Source organism: Tympanuchus pallidicinctus, unplaced genomic scaffold, assembly GCF_026119805.1.
Source record: "Tympanuchus pallidicinctus isolate F22 unplaced genomic scaffold, pur_lepc_1.0 scaffold28, whole genome shotgun sequence".
In the NCBI taxonomy this organism is placed as follows: Eukaryota; Metazoa; Chordata; class Aves; order Galliformes; family Phasianidae; genus Tympanuchus; species Tympanuchus pallidicinctus.
In genome coordinates this window covers 679938-699183 of record NW_026294745.1, presented here as the reverse complement: position 1 = coordinate 699183, position 19246 = coordinate 679938, and the positions used below count along the sequence as shown (strand labels likewise).

The 19246-nt window shown below is 42.3% G+C and overlaps 1 long non-coding RNA gene across 1 annotated transcript; it reads left to right on the top strand.

Moving 5' to 3' along the window:
- Window positions 1–6064: 6064 nt before the first annotated feature.
- LOC128084773 (uncharacterized) lies at window positions 6065–18675 on the top strand. Its single transcript, XR_008208675.1, has 3 exons — window positions 6065–6912; window positions 8671–8778; window positions 18487–18675. It is a non-coding gene; the product is annotated as an uncharacterized LOC128084773 (long non-coding RNA).
- The last annotated feature ends 571 nt before the right edge of the window (window positions 18676–19246 follow it).

Below are 19246 nucleotides of genomic sequence, written 5' to 3'. Positions count from 1 at the left end.
TGCTATTCATTAGCAAAGAACTGATTTACTTGCCTGGGATCCTGTGCAGATAGTTAATCCAGTGTAAAAGGGACATGAAATACGCCGTGCTTTGCGCTGCTGTCAGACCTGTCTCCCTTGCAGAAGTTGCGCTGCGCTTTCCGCACAGGCGAGACTTTTTCAGTGGGCAAAAGAAGAGCCCTGAGCACGTGAGGTTTCTCACAAGAATGCTGAAAAAAAGGCAAGTTTTCTGCTTCCTTGTCTTGAATTGAAGGTCAAGCACCTTTTATGAGGTAACACAGGAGCTCAGTTCTGGTTTCATTGGAAACAGAAGAGCCTCGGAATCTTGCTAGGTACTGCCCAGCTACAACCAGTCCTTCCCAGCTCTGGCAGCAATTGCAAGACAATATGAGAAGCAAGGGCCACTATTTTTTTTTTTATTAATACTGATTAGCACATTTCAGGAACTGCATAGGAAACAGTTGAGCTAATCCACTTAAATCAATCCACTGCAGCCTCAGTTTGACTGATTCCTAGGAGGTTTCTCACATTTTTTTGAAAGAATGAAGCAAGTCCTGTGATGAAATTCCTCCGACACATCGAGTCATTATCTCACTCCCTGTCAGACACACATGGTGTCAAGGGAATGGACACTGACATTTTCTTCAGGAACAATTACGGTGTTGTTAGTTATGCATCTGTAACCTTTTGTCTGTAGAAATTTACTTCGTGCAAACCCCAGCCTCCATCTATCCACAGGATTGATGGTGGAAAACACCCAACTGTAGCTCGCTCCAAAACCAGCTATGAGATTACCACTTAGGAGAGCCAAAATGTCCCGAGTGCCATAAAAGATAAAGACTGTCCACCATTTTCACCTCTGTAACGCCATGTCATCTCTAGTCATGTCTAGAACATAGGGAACGTAGTGGTTACGTGTTGGTTGTCTGTGAAGACTGTAGACATGGCAATCCAAGGCTTATGGGATTTGCTGCCAGGATTAAGCAGTCGCTGAATCAGTGGTTAGAGAAAGTAAAACCAGAACTGCTCAGGACATGAACTAAAGGTCAGCTTAACCCAAACAACTTTTAAAGCACAGTTTGATGCCAAACAGTGTGTGTAGAAATTCAAGGTTACAGAAAAAGAACTGAATTAGATTATCTGATCAGTTAAATATCGTATAAATACTGTATTTAAGAATCAAAGGGACAGTTGAAATGGGAAGAAGAGGAAGGACAGTCTTCTGATATATTGAATACTTCATAGTCACGTAAAAGCCTACTTTAGCCAAGCCAAAAGTAAACTACTGTAAATCTGTTATTTTCCCTTCTTCTGCCTCAGTGGGGCTCCAAATCCTAAAGGTTTTCATGTTAAATCCAATTCTGCACTCGAATACATTGCAATAGATCTTCTACTTCTCTCGCACCAGTTATTAATGCTCAGCAAAACTAAACTGCAAGAAAATGAATTGCAGATTTCAATACTGCTTATATTACTTATATTCAATTTTTCTTGAAGCACTCACAAGGCAAACAAATAACTCAAAGACCAGCTCCAAGCCCACTGAAGATTATGAGAGTTCTCCATTGGTTTAGAGTCTTTGAGTGGGCTCCTATAACTCACATAGCTTTGTGCTGATACAGGAGCACCACTACAAGGTAAGCATGTACTCTGATCCCACATCAAAATACTTACACTGCAGCACAATATTCAGTTATTCATTAGAATTAGCCAAGTGTTGAAGTCTTGAAAGTTTAAAAATCCCAGTGTTAGGATTCTCTGCCTTTATTCCCCAAAATGTGAAATGAAATCATCAGCAATTCTTGTCACTGCTACAGTTATGAAAATACTGAAGGTAGGAGTATTTTCTCTGGGAAAGTTGATAGAGGCACTTTTTGGCTAATAGGCAGCTTCACTTTGCATTGACAGCCTGGCAGTGACAGTCCCAGAGAAATGTAGGAGCTGGGGAAGCTACCATAGCCCTAATCATTCCCAGACAGCATGATGTTTTACATCTCACAGAAGAGATGTTTGCCCAAAATAACTTTATCAAGGTGCAAACAGCCCAGGTCTTTGCATAGAGTAGTTAGGAGGATTAGGCTGCCATGTGCTGCGTCAAATATGCTACAGATGCTTTAGAACCAGAGAATTCTAATGTCTGCTAAAATCAGTGATTTTTTTCCTCTTCTTTCTTTTTTTTCTCCATTAAAAAAATCAGTCATTTTGAGATCTATGCATACGTGCATGAAAACATATAGGTATTCACTGCTTTGATCCCCAGCTCACATGCACACACGCTCTCCCCCTTTTCAGCATTTTCTGCTGCAGCCTCACAGGAAAGCCTGCTCTCCTCTAAGTCCAATTGCCCAATTGAAAGATTCCAAGTGAGACAGAAGAGCATTCTCAGCCCAGACCCAGCCTCCCACTCACTAATTGGAGGCCATTCCCCATTTTGCAGAGCCTTGATGCTCCCCCATGGAGCACTCGGGACTGTGGGTTCCAGTGCTGGACTGTGGTGACAGCAGGAGAGTAAACAGAGCTGATAGAATTTGACAGGTCTATTCTTTTCTTAAAATCATTCAGTCTAAAAGATTTTCTTTTACATAATCCAAAGTGTTTTCTCATGAAGTAGGACAAATACTGCTCTGCATTTATGGTGCAGTTCAGATTTTATGCATTTTTATCAGAATTCGCCACTATTAAATGAGGTCAAATAATTCACTTTAAAGCTGCAGTAAAGAAATCACAAACAGGTTAAAAACTTCAGAGAACTCTGATCTTCGAGTTCAGAATGTTTAACAGAGATTAAAAGTAGTTTTTAAAAGGAGCTGACTTCCCAATAAAGGAGAAACTCTTACAATTCCTTTATTGGCACTAAGATAAATCCAATCTTTCTCAAAGGAAAAAAAAAAGGGGGCTTTTAAAAATGAGTTAAAGAATAATTCTCCCCATAATAAGGGTCTTTGTTAGGGTGGTGTGCTCTTCAAAGCACTGATACAGACTTAAATGTAAGCACCCAGAAACCTCTCTCATACACACCCCTCATTAAATACTGAATATTTCTTTACAAATATTTACACAGCCAACAAAACGTCCGGAGCAAAGAATGCTTTAATAAACAGCAAAACAGAGTTCCACAACCCTTCTTCCACAGTGGCTGAGGAGGGTATAACAAATCACTTGTTGAGCTGCAACGGGCTGCAGTGCAGTGTTTGCATTTTGAATAGAGAGAGGCTGATAGAAGAATACCTGCGGCTGAGCACTGGTACCCACAGAAATGCATGAAAACACCCTCAGGCTGGGAGGGAGGAGAGAACCTCTCACTCCTCATTTTAAAACAACAACAACAAAAGAAAAAAAAGGAAAAAAAAAGAGATCCTTTTCTTTATTGTAAGAGCCAGATCGTGTTATTATGTGTTTCTTGGAACTTGGCATCATGTGACAAGATGTAACCTAACTTAACCCAGCGCACTGTAATTCATGCAGAACTATCCCATGACTTCTAACAATGCCTTTGCATGATGAAAGATGTGTATTGGTATAGAAAAATTATCAGAGGCTGTTGGCAAAACCAGATTTGCTCTCACCAATATTGTTAGAACTAATATATATATAAACTAGTGCTTTGGAGTATTAGGTATGTACTTTGCTTGTCTTAATGAAAAATTTATCTGGTGCTTATTGCATGTGATTCAGTCTTTGCACAATAATGCAAAATGCAACCTGAAAGGAAACTCTTAGATAATTCTAAATTAACAATAATTGATCTACATGTTGTCTGGTAACACTCATACAGGAGACAGAGAGTGGAAGGTCAGCCCGTGGCTTGGAAGGTGCATTTAATATGGCTTAGCATCAAATTGCTTTAAATAGGAATCACTCTAAGTAAGCAATGAGTTATAGCTGCTCTCCACTTCGTTCAGCTCGAGAAGAGCAAGAGGAGCAAGAGAAATGACACAGCTGGCTTTTTAGAACAGGGTCGCATAAGGAAACGGTGAGAATCATTTGTGTGCCATCAGTTGGCAGGTTTTGGTGGTGCTGTGTGGTTCTCCATCAATAAAGCCCTCACCTGTACTCCTGGGCAGCGTGCTGGCTGTGCCCTGAGCTCCGGATGAGTCCTGACATCGTGGACGGGAGGTCGCTTTCTATCATCTCCTTAGGAAATTAAAAAAAAAAAAAAGAGGGGGGAGAGGGGTGGGAGAGGAAGAAATAAAACCGAAGAAAACATTTATGGGCACACACGCAGTAGCTATCCAGCACTTCAGCACGGGGAAGGGACCGACAAAATTCCAACCGAAAACCCCAAGCGATGGGAAAGCGGAACCAAAGGCGCCACCTCCGAGCGCGCTGCCCGCTCTTAGGCCACACAACCAGCTAAAAAACGCTGTCATAAGGGCCAAGCCAACGCGCTCGGCCATTCACCGCGAGCTCTGCCCCGAGCACCGCCCGGCGCTGCGGGCCTCCCTCAGGTGAGCGCAGCCCCGCCGTGCCCCAGGGCGGCCCCGAACCCGCGACCCCCGGATCCCACCAACCTGGCGGCCGTCAGAACGCGGCGCTGCGCGCCCTCGGGGGGGGGGGGCGGTTCGGTCCTCCTCGGGCGGTTCGGAGGGAGCCGTGCGGGGCCGGAGCTCCCCGTGGGCGCCGCGGCACAGCCGCCCTCCTGCCCCGATTTTAAATTTCCCTCTCAGGAGCTGTCCAGCCTGGAGCATGCGCGGCCGGGGGTCAGGGCCGGGGCAGGGCTGGGGAAGCGCGTTTCCTCAGAGCCCCCTTCAGCCCCCCCCCCCCAGCCCCTTTCCCTACGCCTCCCCTTGATCCCCCTCCGCACGGCGGGAGCGGGTCGTGACGAGAGAGAGAGGAAAAAAAAAAAAAAAAGAAGCGCAAGACGAACTTCTCGCAACTTTCCAGAGGGTTAAAAAAAAAAAAAAAAAAAAGAAAAAGGAGGAGGGAGAGAAGAGCGGGGGAAAAGAGGAGGAGGGGGGCGGCATTCAAACGTGCGGCGGCGGTTTGAGTGTCAGGAGGGGAAAATGAAATCTCTGAGGGGAGAACCGCCCGAGCCGGGCTCGCCCCGCCCGATGCCGTCCTGCTTTCCCCGCCGCTCGGCCCGCCGCCTCCGCCACCCCCCATCGGAGCCCGGGAAGCTGCCCGGGAGCGGCCGAGGAGGCGCGCGGAGCCCCGCGCGGAGCGGCGGACGCGGGGAGGCGCCGTGAGGCCGCCGCTGCGCGCGCCCTGGGCCGCCGCCTCACCGCCCTCGGTGCCCGCCTTTATCCGATCGGCATCTCCCCTCTCTTTTAGTTTGAAGCCGTTTCCCCTCGTCCTGTCACGGCAGACCATCAGAGGGGCAATCGCGGGAAATGTTGTCCAAATATCGGCAATACACCTGATTCGTTTCCCTCGTGCAGGTGATTTGCGCCCCTCCTGCTTCCAAGGGCCGGATTACCACAGGTATGGAGCAGGAAGGTGGTTGATAACCCATCTTACTCGCTAGGGGAGCTTAAACTGAAATGTGAAGGGATGAAGGGCTTAGTTCTGCAAACACGGAGTGCTTAGCAAGTTGCAGCAAGAAAGGTTCTGGTTGAATGTTACGAAGAAAGTTTTCACACGTGATCTCTAAAATAACACGATCTTCAGCAGTTAAATTCTTTCCTTCTCTGGAGTAACAGATAGCGGAAGAAAACTACAAAGAAAAGCAAGGAATGCACTTTGTAAAGGCATTGACTTCCTTGTCTGTGAATTTATCCTAAAATTAGCTTTAATTTCTGTGAATTATCATCTGAACTGTAGTAGCTTGCTTTGGACATTGAACTGAATCTGTTTTGCTATGAAGTGAGGTCACCATAAAACGGTTTTGTTTTATTTTCCCCACTCTCAAGTGTACTTCAGATGATTCAGTCAAAACTAACAAGAGAGAGTTGTGGAACCCTCAAAAGCCAAGATTTAGGATAACTCTGCAAAGACTTCAATCACTTCTGCATTCCACGTGGTCAGGCTTTAAAATCAAAGTGTTTCCCCTACCTCAGACCTGCTTAGACTGGGAGCCACAGTTGCCACATTAGGGTGCACATTAGGTGCCACATTAGCAGGGTTGGAAAACTGCATGATGTTAATACATCATCATTTTGGTACGAGGATGTTGGCTTGTCCTGACCCCCAGTCTTACTGCTCACATGGCACGTTTTCTGATTACAGTTTTCTTCCATCTTGGCCAAGCATCTGAAATGTTTTGAGAAAATAATTGTGTGAGTGAAGATCAGTGCCCTCTGCTTGGTGAAAAGAGGTGCTTCTCAAAGCAGTCGGTGCTTCTTAAAAAGAAGACATTTCCTTGCACGCTTAAAGCCAGCTTTGTTTCGTGTGGAAGAGTGGATCCTTTTGCCCTCCTTTGTCTACTTGGTGCTTTTACATCCCTCCTCATATAAAACTGAAATATTCTATTTATAACACAAACTGCAACTTCACTGTGCAAATTCTCAGTCCCCAGACAAGATTGCGAGTTCTTTATCCTTCATCCCCTGCTCAGTGCACAGACTCTGGGTTTGGTTTTGTATTCTTTCCCTCAGAAATAAAAAGCAGCTATTGCAGTTACCAAGATCTTTTCATGTCTACATGAAACCAATGTGAAAGTGGATTCTGTAAGACCCATTTTAACGCAGGCACTTGACAAGCTTCCTCCTCTCATTGCAGTGCAAAACTGACCGTTTGTTGTCGTTTGCCTTTTTTGGCTTTTTTTAAAATTTCTTTTAGAATACTGTATTGTAACAAATTACACTTAAAAATCATTTAGTGTGAAATTGCAGATTAATCCCATAGGGATGGGGTTTTAGCACTCGCCTGGCCACTTGGGAGCGTACAGATGGTGAATCTGAGTTCTACAATAGGCACAATCACTGATTACATGCATGGATGTAACGGACAAAAAGGCCCTTCCTCATGGCTAAGGTAAGGGAAACATTCTGGAGGTCCTAGTGCCTGACTTGCTCATTTCAAGATGCCTTTGCTGCTAGAAATTCTGTGTCCAGGTTAGTGAGGGTAAAGTGTGTCATCAGAAAGAGAAGCTTTGCTGGTAGCCCGACTTTATTTTATTGAGCATTATTTTCATTGCTATTATTTCAATTATATTTTTTGTTGACGCATTCAGATGTAGTTTTTAGGATGGCATATTACTGAGTAATTCTGGAGGTTAGGAAAAAATTGGAGATATAGCTGCTCAGCTTGCCAGCATCCTTCTTGTACTTCGATGAGTCTTAGGTTTAGGTGCTAAATGAAGCTATGCATTTGAAAGTAATATTTTTTGAGGCTGAGATGATCTCCCTGCTGTATTTCTAATGACAGCTGAGAGGATGGGCCTGGGGCTTCTACATGCCACTATAACACAGAATACAGAGCCATTATTATCTGCATTTTAAGAGCTGGCAAAGTCACAAAGGGAGTCCACTAGGAAACACAAACTGACGGTCTGCTCATAATTTATCCACTTAAACCAAAACACAGCACAGTTTTACCTTTGTGAGTGAATACAGCAGTATTTTGCCTTGATACGTATCTATTTGGGGGCAAACATTGTCTATAGATAGTGTAATTGTGCAATTACACACAATGTTATGGAGCAAGTGATGTGACGAGAGAATTCTGATTGGCTGATGTGTTTTCCAGCACTTCTGATGTCCATTGTAATGGCCTTTATCACAGCTTGTTAGCGAATTTTAACCCTCCAAATCTCATTAACAAGAGAGCGATCCCTGAGAAATGTAGCTTTCATACATATCTACTTAGCTTCCAGCAAAATAGTTACTTTCAGTGATGTAGGATCTAATATGAGACTGTAGAAATTATCAAAATCAGGACTGAGGCTAAAACTGCTTCCATGTGCCGTTCTATCATCTGTAGATACTGCGGTGTGTGACAGTCAGTGCCAGTGTGTGTGGAAGGTCATATTGCCAGAACTTTGATAGTTGATGGAAATACATCAGTGCGAAAGGCTGGGACAAAAAACCTGTTGTACTCTGAGTTTTGAATGCCTGCATTTGTGAAGCTAAGCCAAATCCTTGCATTATGTAAGCTTACCTGTTCATGCTTTTATTTTGCACTTTGGGGTAGAAAGTGCATATTTTTAACACCCACTGTTTATTCAATATGCTGCTGGCTGACGTATGTCATGTGTAACTGCAGTTAGCTATGGAAAGAGGCTGCAGACAAAATAGTCCATTTTGATCTCTTTATTGCTCTTTTTACAGCCAGAGAGCAGTGGAGAGAATTACAAGTAGATCTAGTCTGTTTCCTCCCCATAGTCGCGAGCTTTTCTATAAACAATATTCCTGATAGTTTTCATCAAATCTCCATGGATTGCACTGCACAAATAATCACAATGCTTTTATCTATACCTATTCTCACGTTAGGATTTTCCTCTTTGTATGTGGAAAGATGGGAAAGAAGAAGAATGGAAAGCTTTGCTTTTCTGCCGTAAGCACACAGCGTTTTGTCACAGAAGCAATGAACGTGAGGTTGTGTACGCAGCTCCTTTGGGAACTTGTGTCTCTCAGTGGCTGTTTGCTGCCTCAGCTGGAGGCACAGCTCAATCTTCAGCCTCGGCAAGACAAAGTCACAGATTTCTTTGTAGCTTCTGCAAATCATAAGGGTTATGTAACTGATTTGTCACTTGTATTGTACCTCATAACATCAAATCTGCTTTTATTTCAGTTATTCATGAACTTCGGGGGATTGCTGGGATTTCGGCGGATGTTTACAGCAGTGTGACTTTCCAGGTGGAAGAGTCCTGCAGATGCAAAACGTGACAGTTCCCACGAGGTCAGTGAGGTTATCCATGTGAGGTAAACATGTGCCTATTTTTCTAAGGATCTAAGACTAAAGATGTAAGAGTCCTCCTCTTAATAAGGCCATCACCAAATTAACATAATCAAGAAGAAGTCACTTCTATTATAACAGCTTCTCTGGCAGGTGTCCTGCTACCTCAACATCTCTGTTCTAAACAAAATCACAATTCAGATGAGCATTGTTTCATGTTTATGTGACACAGGAATCTAATTAAGCCATTTCTGCACCTTCCTTGACCATACTTTTAAATTTCCAGTAATTACAAGACACTACAGCACAGTTACGCTGTTTCATCAGATTTTAGGCTACGGGACTTAAAACTAACATTTTCAAAAGCATTTCATGGTTTGAAAGAATGGTCAATTAACCTTCAGTTTCCTGTGGGGAACCCTGCAAAGAACTGTCAACAGTTCAGTTTAGAGAGATTTGTCCAGTGACCTACAAGGCCACGAAGTTCACGAATGCATGTAACAGTGTCATCATAGATTTGTTTCCTGGGTTACTATCACAAGAGAATAAACCAATTGTTTGGCAGCTTCTGCTACAGTACCTAGCTGACCAAATGGGTGATGGGGAATTGCCCCAGCGCTGCGATGCGCTCCGGTGTAGCTTGTTCCAAACTAGACCAACTCAGCAGGAAAAAAAAGAAAACCTCCGGTATCTTCAAGATGAATTATGTGTCTCCTTCTCTTTCCTCTGTCATGTTTTTGTGGGGCCAGGGGGAATTCATCGACTGCCTGCTGAGTCTCTTTGTATTTCAGAACCTCTTCAAATGCCATTGAAAGATAAACGTTTGGTTTTTCTAGTGGTGACAGTCTTCAGCTTTAAGTGATGACAGCGTCTCACTTTTTATACCAAATTAAGGGCAGTTCTGTGGAGCAATAGAAATCGATTCTGAAGATGCACCCACTGAAAAGTCAGGCACACCGAGCTCTGTAGGATTATAGCATCAAGCTACAGTGGGCTGATATTAGTGTGAAACTGAAAACAAACCAAGAGTCCAGTCAAAAGAATCTGGTTTCACCAGGGAGGCAGAATTAACCATGTATAAGATTATCCTTTATGTTGGATGTAGTATGTGTGAAATCTAGCAGCTGGCATTTGGCTTTGCTTGATTTCAGTGCTATGTAAACGTGTAGCACTGTTTTGTAACCACATGGGGAACTGATTTCCTTTTCTCTCACTCAGCATCAGAATGCTATTCCTGGCCAACTTGGCAAATGGAAGGTTGATGTATTCATGCTTGCCTTTGCTGGTTGCCAGTCTTGTGGACTATTTCAGCTGTTTCCTATGCATGAATTTAAAACCATGTATTCTTCTGTGTATGTGGTTTTAGAAAAAGAAGCAACTCTCCATTGTGGCACTGTGCCACTGGGTGAAGTGAAAATCATTCAGAGTCACGTGAGTGTGAAGTTCTGACATTAAATCTGCTTTTCCCACCTTCTGTCATTTTGTCCCTCTCATAGCACTGGCACACCTAGCACTGTTCATGTCATGTGTCAGTGCTTCATGACTATAAATGCCCTCAGTAAATTTTAAAACACTCTAAGAAACCCTGAAGTTGAATATATAATCAGAAGGACTTGCTTAGGCATTGTTTTGCATATAGATCTGTATCTTTGATTAAGGTTTTTTTCATTTTGGTGTGCACCATTGTGTGAAGCCGTTTGTTTTATCACGCAGAACTCAGATTAGAATGCACTTTTGGATTTCAACCATTAATATAGAAATGTGATCAAAAATGGACTTCCTGAAATTGCAAAATACTTTTTAGTGTGCTCTAAAAACTAAGGAATTTCACAGTGTTTGCAGAATTTCTTTTAGTGCATAATATTTGGGTTTCGTTCTCTTCATTTGAAGCGAAGGTTTTAAAAAAGAAATCCAATCCAAATGCTGTTTCTCATCACTGTTTTCACTTCCTCATTGTTTCCTGTGAATACTGAGTACAGGTACTGTGAGAGATCAGATTCATTCTTTTTCATTTGTTTTGTGTTCTGTGTGGGAAAAGCAATTTTGAAGAAAATATGCAAAATAGATGGGTCCAAATTAGTTGTTGGGCAATAAATCTCTTACCACTGTCATTGACCATGTGTGTAATCTTGCACAGTCACAGATTTCCACATTTTCTGTATGGCTTTGCTAATTAAGGCAGTAACTCATTATTTCAGCTCGTGTCATAAACTTTTGCACACCGAGTCTTGGACTCAGTTAGACATCCAAGTTAGGAACAGCAGAACTAGAAACAAATTTACTGCGTGGTGATGAAAATGAAAATTTCACTTCCTCAGTAATTTGTTATTTGGAATTAAACACTGAAGCGACTGATTGGATGAGTTCTGCAAAATAAAATGAATAGCAGCATGATGTGGTGAGCTGTGGCTTGGTTAATTCTTCTGTAGAACCAACAATGTCTGCTATTACTGTGGTGGGGCTCCGTTAGCATTTTCACAAGACTTTCAGAGATTTTGATAGAAGAGGCTGTAGAAATGCAAAAATATCATCAAATTTTGTTGCTGCAATGAAGGAAAAAGAAATGAAATTTCCTTGAAGTGAAATCTAATCGTTAACACTTAAGAAAACTGAGACTTACAAGATGAGACCAAGACAGAGAGAGATGAGAATTTCACAGAATTTACCTCCTGGCATTGACCAAAGTCATAAAGCTCAACTGAGAATGAAGCTAACAAAACATTTGATTCTTCCAGCAGAGAGGTACAACAATAACTGTGGGCAGTAATGCTTTCTGTGGGTTAAAGTTGCGCATATACATACATTCCTGTATGTACACATGTGTATGTATAATAGATATACTGATGTGAAGTGTTGCTTGTGGAAAATAGTCTTCTTCCTGAGGTTCTTGTGCTGAGTGCAGGTGACACATACTGATACAGATAACAGAAGTCTCCAGAATCTCAGTACTTCTGTTCTCCCATGTGCTGTATGACATGAGCTGGGCATACTTCAGACTCTAGTAAACATGTACTTTTGTTTTTAACACTATGTCACTATAAGGATGGTAATTGACATCTATGCCCAGTTCCTTCCAGGTGTTACATGAGTGCACACAACCATGAGGCAGGCTCCAAAGATCCTCCTTGTATGTGTTAATTCCCATCTGCTGAGGATCTGCTGCTGTTAATTCCTACTGCTGAGCAGTACGGACCAAGCCAAGGAGGCTGTCACCCATAGCCAGTGCTTTTAACCAAGGAAAGACAATGGGAGAAGGGAACAAAACTTTGTGGTGCCAGTAGCACTGTGCTGTCTTGTAGTGACATGGTGCTCTGTAATGGCAGCAGAGAGTTCTTCATCGAGGTTCTTAGCATACAAGAAGGGAAGTATGAAGAAAAATAACATGCCCAGTCATAAATTTGCACATTCTTTCAGCACAAAGAGTAAATCGTGTTGTGGGGAAGCTCAAACGCTCAACCCTTCTTTCTTTCTTTCTTTGGGAGTCCCAGAGAACAGATTTAAAATGCAAAGCATGACTTTGCAGCCCATACATGTAAGGGGGAGGGGAACAGAGGATAAAATGCCATCAGCAGCACGTAGCACGAGCATCATTAGACATTGAGAAAGATATCATTAGATTAAAAAAGTGTCTTCACACAGAAACAAAAGGCAAGCCAAGGCACAGCACGTCAGCATTGCCCAACACGAACTTCAGAGTCATTGCTGTTGACAATGGATGCACAGGGAAGCTTTGCCTCGGAGAGGTTACGGATTCCAGGCAGGGTACAGGCGGTGCTAACAGACACTGGCTGTCATTCTAGCCGAATAAACAGCCAACAGTGCTCCACATCTCCCTCTCAGTTCAAGATTAATTACTCATCTAAAATGACAGCTACTGTCTAGTGCCTAAAAGTTGTCACGAGCCATATCACCCATTCATGTTTCCTCAAGGACACATGTCTTCATTCCTCACAGGCGCGTTTCTGAATTTGCCTGACTGGTCAGTTACATCTTTGAAAGTGCTTAGCAGAAGCTGACAAGTTTTTCCTATGTTTGTTGCTGGGGCTGAAGAGGAAGTAATCTGCTCGTCATAAGTAACGTCTGTCAATACAGCTGGGTTTCCTAATCCAAATATTCTTTCCTCCTTTTGGTTTTTATAATCTTTAAGTAAAACAAATCCTTTGCCATTTTAGTAAAATATTTGGAGCATCACATTGGAAAAATGCTGATCCTCTTGCACTCCTAAATAAGCTGGGCACTTATTTTCCAGTTCTTTCATCTCGTCAATTTTAGCCTTTCTGTGGTACATATTTTGTGGTTTAAAACGGGCAGCTTAATGACTAGATGAATTGCAATATATGCATGTTTAACAGAAGAAGAGAATCTATTGGGGTTATTCATGTGCTTTTGGATTTGATTTACTTCCTACTTCCTTATTTAATAACTAGGTTCCTTAAGACTCCTTAAGCTTGAGTGACCCATGTTTTGTTGCCAGGTCTATTCCAATGACCCCTGCCAAGACCCCTGCCCTAGTTCGTCTATCAGACAAAAATGAATCTATTCCAGGAACTATCAGTTCCCATTATCTCTAATTGAGCCTGACAGTTGGAGACAGGCCTCATTATTTTTAATTGGGCCCTATAGTTCTAGAGTTAAATTAAACACAATTTAATGCAGATAGCTCATATACATTGGCATGGCAGAGTCAAATTGTATTTTAAGTTTAATGAAACAAGGGTTTTTTATTCCAGGCTTCACTTTTACATAATTTTCTTGCTTTGAGCTTTGCGTTAGGTAGAACTTGTCTGTTGATACATACATACATGATGATACATACATACATTAGAGTCTGACCTGATCATGCACCTGTTGTACCTTACTGCTACATACACGACTCTGCAGAACTTGAAAATAGAGGCATGAGGGGCTGATGAAGAACTCCTTATTCTCCTATAAACTCAGCCCTATTTTAAACACATTTGTCACTGGTCGTGCAAACATAAGAAACTCCTAAGTGTTTTCCCCAAACTCCTCACTGGAAATTTTATTTAGGACTTGAAAATGAAGTTGTCTGTGTAACCCTGAACAAAGGCATTATTACCACATCGCAACAGAGCATCTCTTCTCTTTCTATCAGAAAGCCAGCATTTTTGTCATTAGCAAGTGGCATTTTTCTGTAAAGACAACCCCTGAATACAGAAGGAATTTAATCATTTTGTCACACAGATGCACGTTGCTTTACATATTAGCAATGGTCATATACTGAATTTTCATTAGGAAATTCATTTGCCAATCCATACTGTAGGAGTCAGTCTGACAACCCCTGCTCTAGCAGTCCCAAGTCATACAGGGGTTCGTGAAATCCTTCTCTGTGCTCTTTCTTTGCAGCAAATAATGAGTCAGTACTGGGCTGCAAGACAGCGTCGATTTTTATTGAGTCTTTGGCTTTGCCAAAATACTTCATTCAAGCAACAAATCCATCAGTGATGTTCCTCTTTGGATTAACGACTGTGGAACCAAGTTTCCTAATTACAGAAGACTTTGATTAAATATTGGATTCTCCTTTAAAAGGGAGAGGTTGATGGATACTTCTTTCAAAGTACATTTCCTTTAATGTATTTGCATTTGCTTTAGCTTCCTCTTCAGGTTTGCCTGAAGGATAAATAAACTACACAACCACTCTAAAGGGACATGACAAACAGAATCAAACTGATTCCAAACACGTGTCCTGTTTGGAACACCAGTAAAAATGCCTGAAGAGCTCAGGCATGTTGCATGTAATAATTATATATTACGCATTTAATTAACAGCTACTTAGTCATGGAAGTTTTGTCATCAAATCCATAGGCTGAGTTTGTCCTGGAGAAGAAGAAGAAGGATTACCCAATGTTCATGTACTGACTGCACCTTTCTAACTGCTCTCCTTGGCTTGTGCAGAGGCATCCATCTGGACCCGGATGTCAATTATGCCTTCTCTTGACTGCCTGTAAAGTTTCTTCTGAAGCACATCACACTTGCAGCATAAGCTAACATCTGAATGAGCACTTTTTTTCTTGTCTTTGATTCTGAACAGAAGCTCTAGCTCTTTCTCCATGCTCAGCTCATTTTGGAACAAAGGTGCCATCACAGATGAAAGCTCTGCTCTACCTTAATTCCTCCTATGGAATGAAGCTCCTTTCTGCTGGTAGTTGCCATTTGACTTCTTTTTTTTTTTCCCCGGCTTATTTTGTGTGAAAGGATGCACATTACATTTTAGAGCAACAGAAGGGAATATTTTCTGCACTGAAAGCCTGATGTGAAACTCAGGTATCCCTGATGGGGGACATACAGTCACATACGTCTCCCACCTGCAGCTTCTCCACTGCATCCTCAAACCAGAGCACACGGTGTGCCCTAAGGTCCATCAGCCTCATCTGGCTTTGTGCCACATTAGGGGAAAGTTGGCTGGGATGGTGAGAAACTGTGGTACAGGTGAGAGGGGTGGAGATAATCGACAGGGAGAGAGACCAGTGCTAGGGAGAGGAGGTGAACAGTCAGACCAGGATCCTGCAAGGCAGAAGGCATTGTTAATGCTCAGGGTGTAGGGCGGAAGTTCTTTTTCCCTTCTTGTAGATGGATGTGATGGTTGTATATATTCCCCTCCCCTCCAAAAAAAAATGTTTGATTCAAGTAAAAACAGTTACAGAAAATAGTATTTTTTTTTTCTTCCAGTCACTTGAAAGTATATCTGATAGGATCTCTGGAATTAATTTTTTATGCCTGCATTCAGTGTGCACATGCTACTTTAGACGTAGCTAAATGCACAAGCTTCTCAGCTCCTCTACTCATTAGGTATTTTTGTTAGCTTTAGCTTGGCCAGCAAAAAAACCTTCTTTTCCTAGCACTGCAGGAGGTCCCTGCTGTGACAGGCTAAAATACCAAAAGATACAAGGGGTCTGTCATATGCTGTTGTCCTTTTGATTGAACTTGGAGAGAAAAGGCTTTTGTATAGTTAGTGGCCAGTTAGCCAGCACACTCCTAATATTATAGGCACAGATTTAGTGACCTGCATGAGAAGTGAGTTTGAAATAGATTTTTTACAGCTTTACATTCTCCTAGGAGCCCTCTATCTATCTTTGGCATTTTTAATTGCTTTCTTACACATTAGCACTGCACAACAGTTGGTGTCTGAATATTCACAGTAGCCATGCAAGGAAAAGGAAGCCCGGTTAGTTGTGTTTTATAGATGAGAAAGTGAAGCTCTCACGGTGTGTTTAAGTGATATATACAGTGTAATGCTGTGGGAAGGCTGAGATGAGGTAGACCTAAGCAGCTCGGGCCTTAGAATGCAGGCTAGCTAAAGTGTTTGTTTGCTTTAAAACAGGTTTCCTTTGTACTGCATTATCATATGCACAGAAGGCAATTTCTGGTAAATGCACACCAGCAGCTTGTGGCTGAGCAGGGTTGCGTCCAGGTCTGAGCTCCTCTATCAATCCTCATTCTGTGCAGTCATAAGCTCCACAGGTTGGTAAATTACAAAATGCATTTATTAAATCAAAAGAAATTGATTCCTCATTCCCAGTTATTACTGGGTCTGCTTCTAGTGACGAGAAACACCATCCCAGGGAGCACCTTGACCCCTTCCAGCTGCTTCACGTGCCACCCCTCCATTGCTAACAGAATAAAGCTAAAAAAATTACTTGCATAGTTGTTAAACTAATCATCTTGTGCATTTTTCAGCTCTCCAGTCAACCCACAGCATTGCTTTTTTGGTAATTTTTTTTTGCCTACATGAGGGCCTGCACTGGTTGAAGCCTTATGCCCACCTGAGCCTGGTGATGGCTGTGTGTGTGTGCAGATGGCACACCTCCCACTCAGCAGTGCTGAGGCTGCTTGCTGGGCCTTGGATGCAACGTCAGAATAATGTACTTGAATCTGATTTGACTGAAGAGCCTTGCATCTTGAAATGCTTGATCTCCTGTGATGGTATGAATGCTGCCAGCATGCAGTGCAGAGAGGTTTTGAGATCACACAGAGAGCACAGGTTTCAGTTTTGCTCTGTGTGACTGGTATCAAATTATCTCCCGTTCCCTCTGTTGGGTTTTTGTTGCTGTTTCTTTTGCTTTACTGCTTTGTTTCCTCCCAGCTGGCTTGGGAACCAATGTGGGTTATAAACAAAACATCGAGGATTTAATTTAGCTCATTAAAAAAAAAATAAAAAAATACTCTTTTCAAATGTTAAAGCTGGGGATGAAAGAGAGGACTGAGTGCTGGTCTGAAAGGCCAGGATGTGTTTCTTAGAGCCCAGCAGTGATGAGAGAGGCTCTGGTACTTCTGACTGAACAGTAGAGCAGTCCTGTTTATTACTTGTGATGTTCAGAGTTAATAAGTTCAGGAGTGAATAATTGATAGCGATTTTAAAACAAGCAAGAATTCAATTAAAAATGAACAAGAGGAGGCTGGGCACGTGGTAAAGAGTTTCTCTTTCCCATTTGATTTGACTGCAAACAATCCTAGATCTGGTCACTGAAGACAACTGGCAATGAAATGGGTGTGTGAAAGAAGAGGAAACCAGATATTATGTTACTTAAAAGTCATTCATCATGTCACAGGAAGGCAGGAATCTGAACTCCTGAAATAAATAATCACTAAAGGTGATCTGTCTGCACAAAGCTACTGTAGCATGAAGCCACGTCTGACTGCTAAAATATTCCTCTGTAATGAGGCCAATTACCCAGGTGCAGTGTGGCTGAGGAAGAGCAGATCACATGGAATGGTTTCTCCACCAAAACTGTCCATAGAAGCAGACCCATCGCTCCGTGGTGCAAAGGGAACGCAGCACAACATTCCCATCTCTGTTTTCATCCATGCGAATGCTGAAGTGACGCAGAATTCTGGGTTAAACTCTTAAGGCTGCAAAGAGCAGTGTTCCCTTCCTTTAATTCCATGTCTTCTTTATCCTCCTTTGTATGTAGCAGTTCTTCAGCATTCCTTACTGAGAATGAATGTCTTGAAAAGGTCCATTTGGTATTAGGGCTGGTGGCAACTTCAAAGTTGTGTCTGAAAGAGCAACAGTGCTTTTGTTGGTGGTCAAGGTAACAGCACCACTGCACGTTAAAGTAACTGCGGTTTATTTTACTGAAATACACAGCTGTGTAGGTGGGGGCACTGGGATGAGGATGAGCACAAAAGGTTTTGTCAGCAGACAAGTGATTGCAAGGGCTCAGCATTTGCTGAGTCAGAGTTTGTCTTAGCATGAGTATACTTTCTTTCTCCACCCCTTAAAACATTCAGTGATACTCATGTTCACTCGTGTATTTATAAATGAATGAATTTTCCTCAGTGGCTTCTACACTGAAGTCAGTATAAGAAATTATTGTGCTTGCCATCTATGTACTGTACTGCCATACTATGATCAATTTTTTATTTTCCTTTCCTGGAATGTGCTCAAAGTAATAAACAGAGTGGCTTCCCAGTATTTGTTAGCATTTCCTGCAAAGCAAATGTACACAGAAGCTCCAGCATTCAGTCAGGACTGTTGGTGTTGCCTTTGCTGCTGCTCAGTTTTCTGATGTTAGTACTCATACTTCCTTGCTCTACATATCTATGCATGCTGCTTCTTTGCTGTGGGAGCATGGACACCACGCAAGTATGCCCATGGCCTTTAGGTGCCCCACATTATTTGTAATGGGAATTGAACTGGGTGAACCTGACAAAAAAACTGAGCAAATGTTCTCTTTCTCTTTATTTAAGCGGCTTCAGAAATCAATAGAAGTTTGTGGTCCAATTTTTCATCAGTTTGTGGGATGGAATGTGAGGACAGCACTGCAAGATTCCAGCAGAGAGAGGTGGGAGTGCCTTTCCTCAGGATCTGGCTGCACCATCAGGACCCTGCAGGAAGAAAGGAAGGAAAAAAAGAAGAAGAAAATACGTGAATGTTAGTGTCAGGTACTCCTTCTTTATAAAATTATTTTGATTCTGTTCTATTTAAGGAATAACATTATACAGTGGGGTTAAAGATCACAGGGACTGCAGTAATGCAAGAAAGTTAGCAAAATAGGAGTTCTGAGTTGGAATCACATTAAAGATGAATGTGTAGTCTTAGCATCTGCTCCTCCTTTGTGGGATATCTGCACTTTTAATTTTTAAGCATGTCTTAGCCTCAACCTGGGAAAAGAGATACTATAACAAGGGAATATACATTATTAACCTTAGAGCTTCCAGCTTAGGCCTCTCCTTCATCTTCTGACCTCCAGGTCTCTCAACATGCAGGTGAGCGCCCACCGCTCAGTCTGCAAAGTCCTGGTTTGGGCTGACTCCTGTTTTAATACAGCAGATAGATGCAGTCACTTATTTTGATAGCTTGTAATTAACATAAAACACTTATACCAACTAATCAGAGATCACTGGTGTCTGCAATGTAATCTCAAGGAAGATACAGTTTCTAGTTCTTATCTTGGAAAAGTGGCCATGATGCGTATGCAAGTGCCATAGGACAAAGTCCCTGACTCAC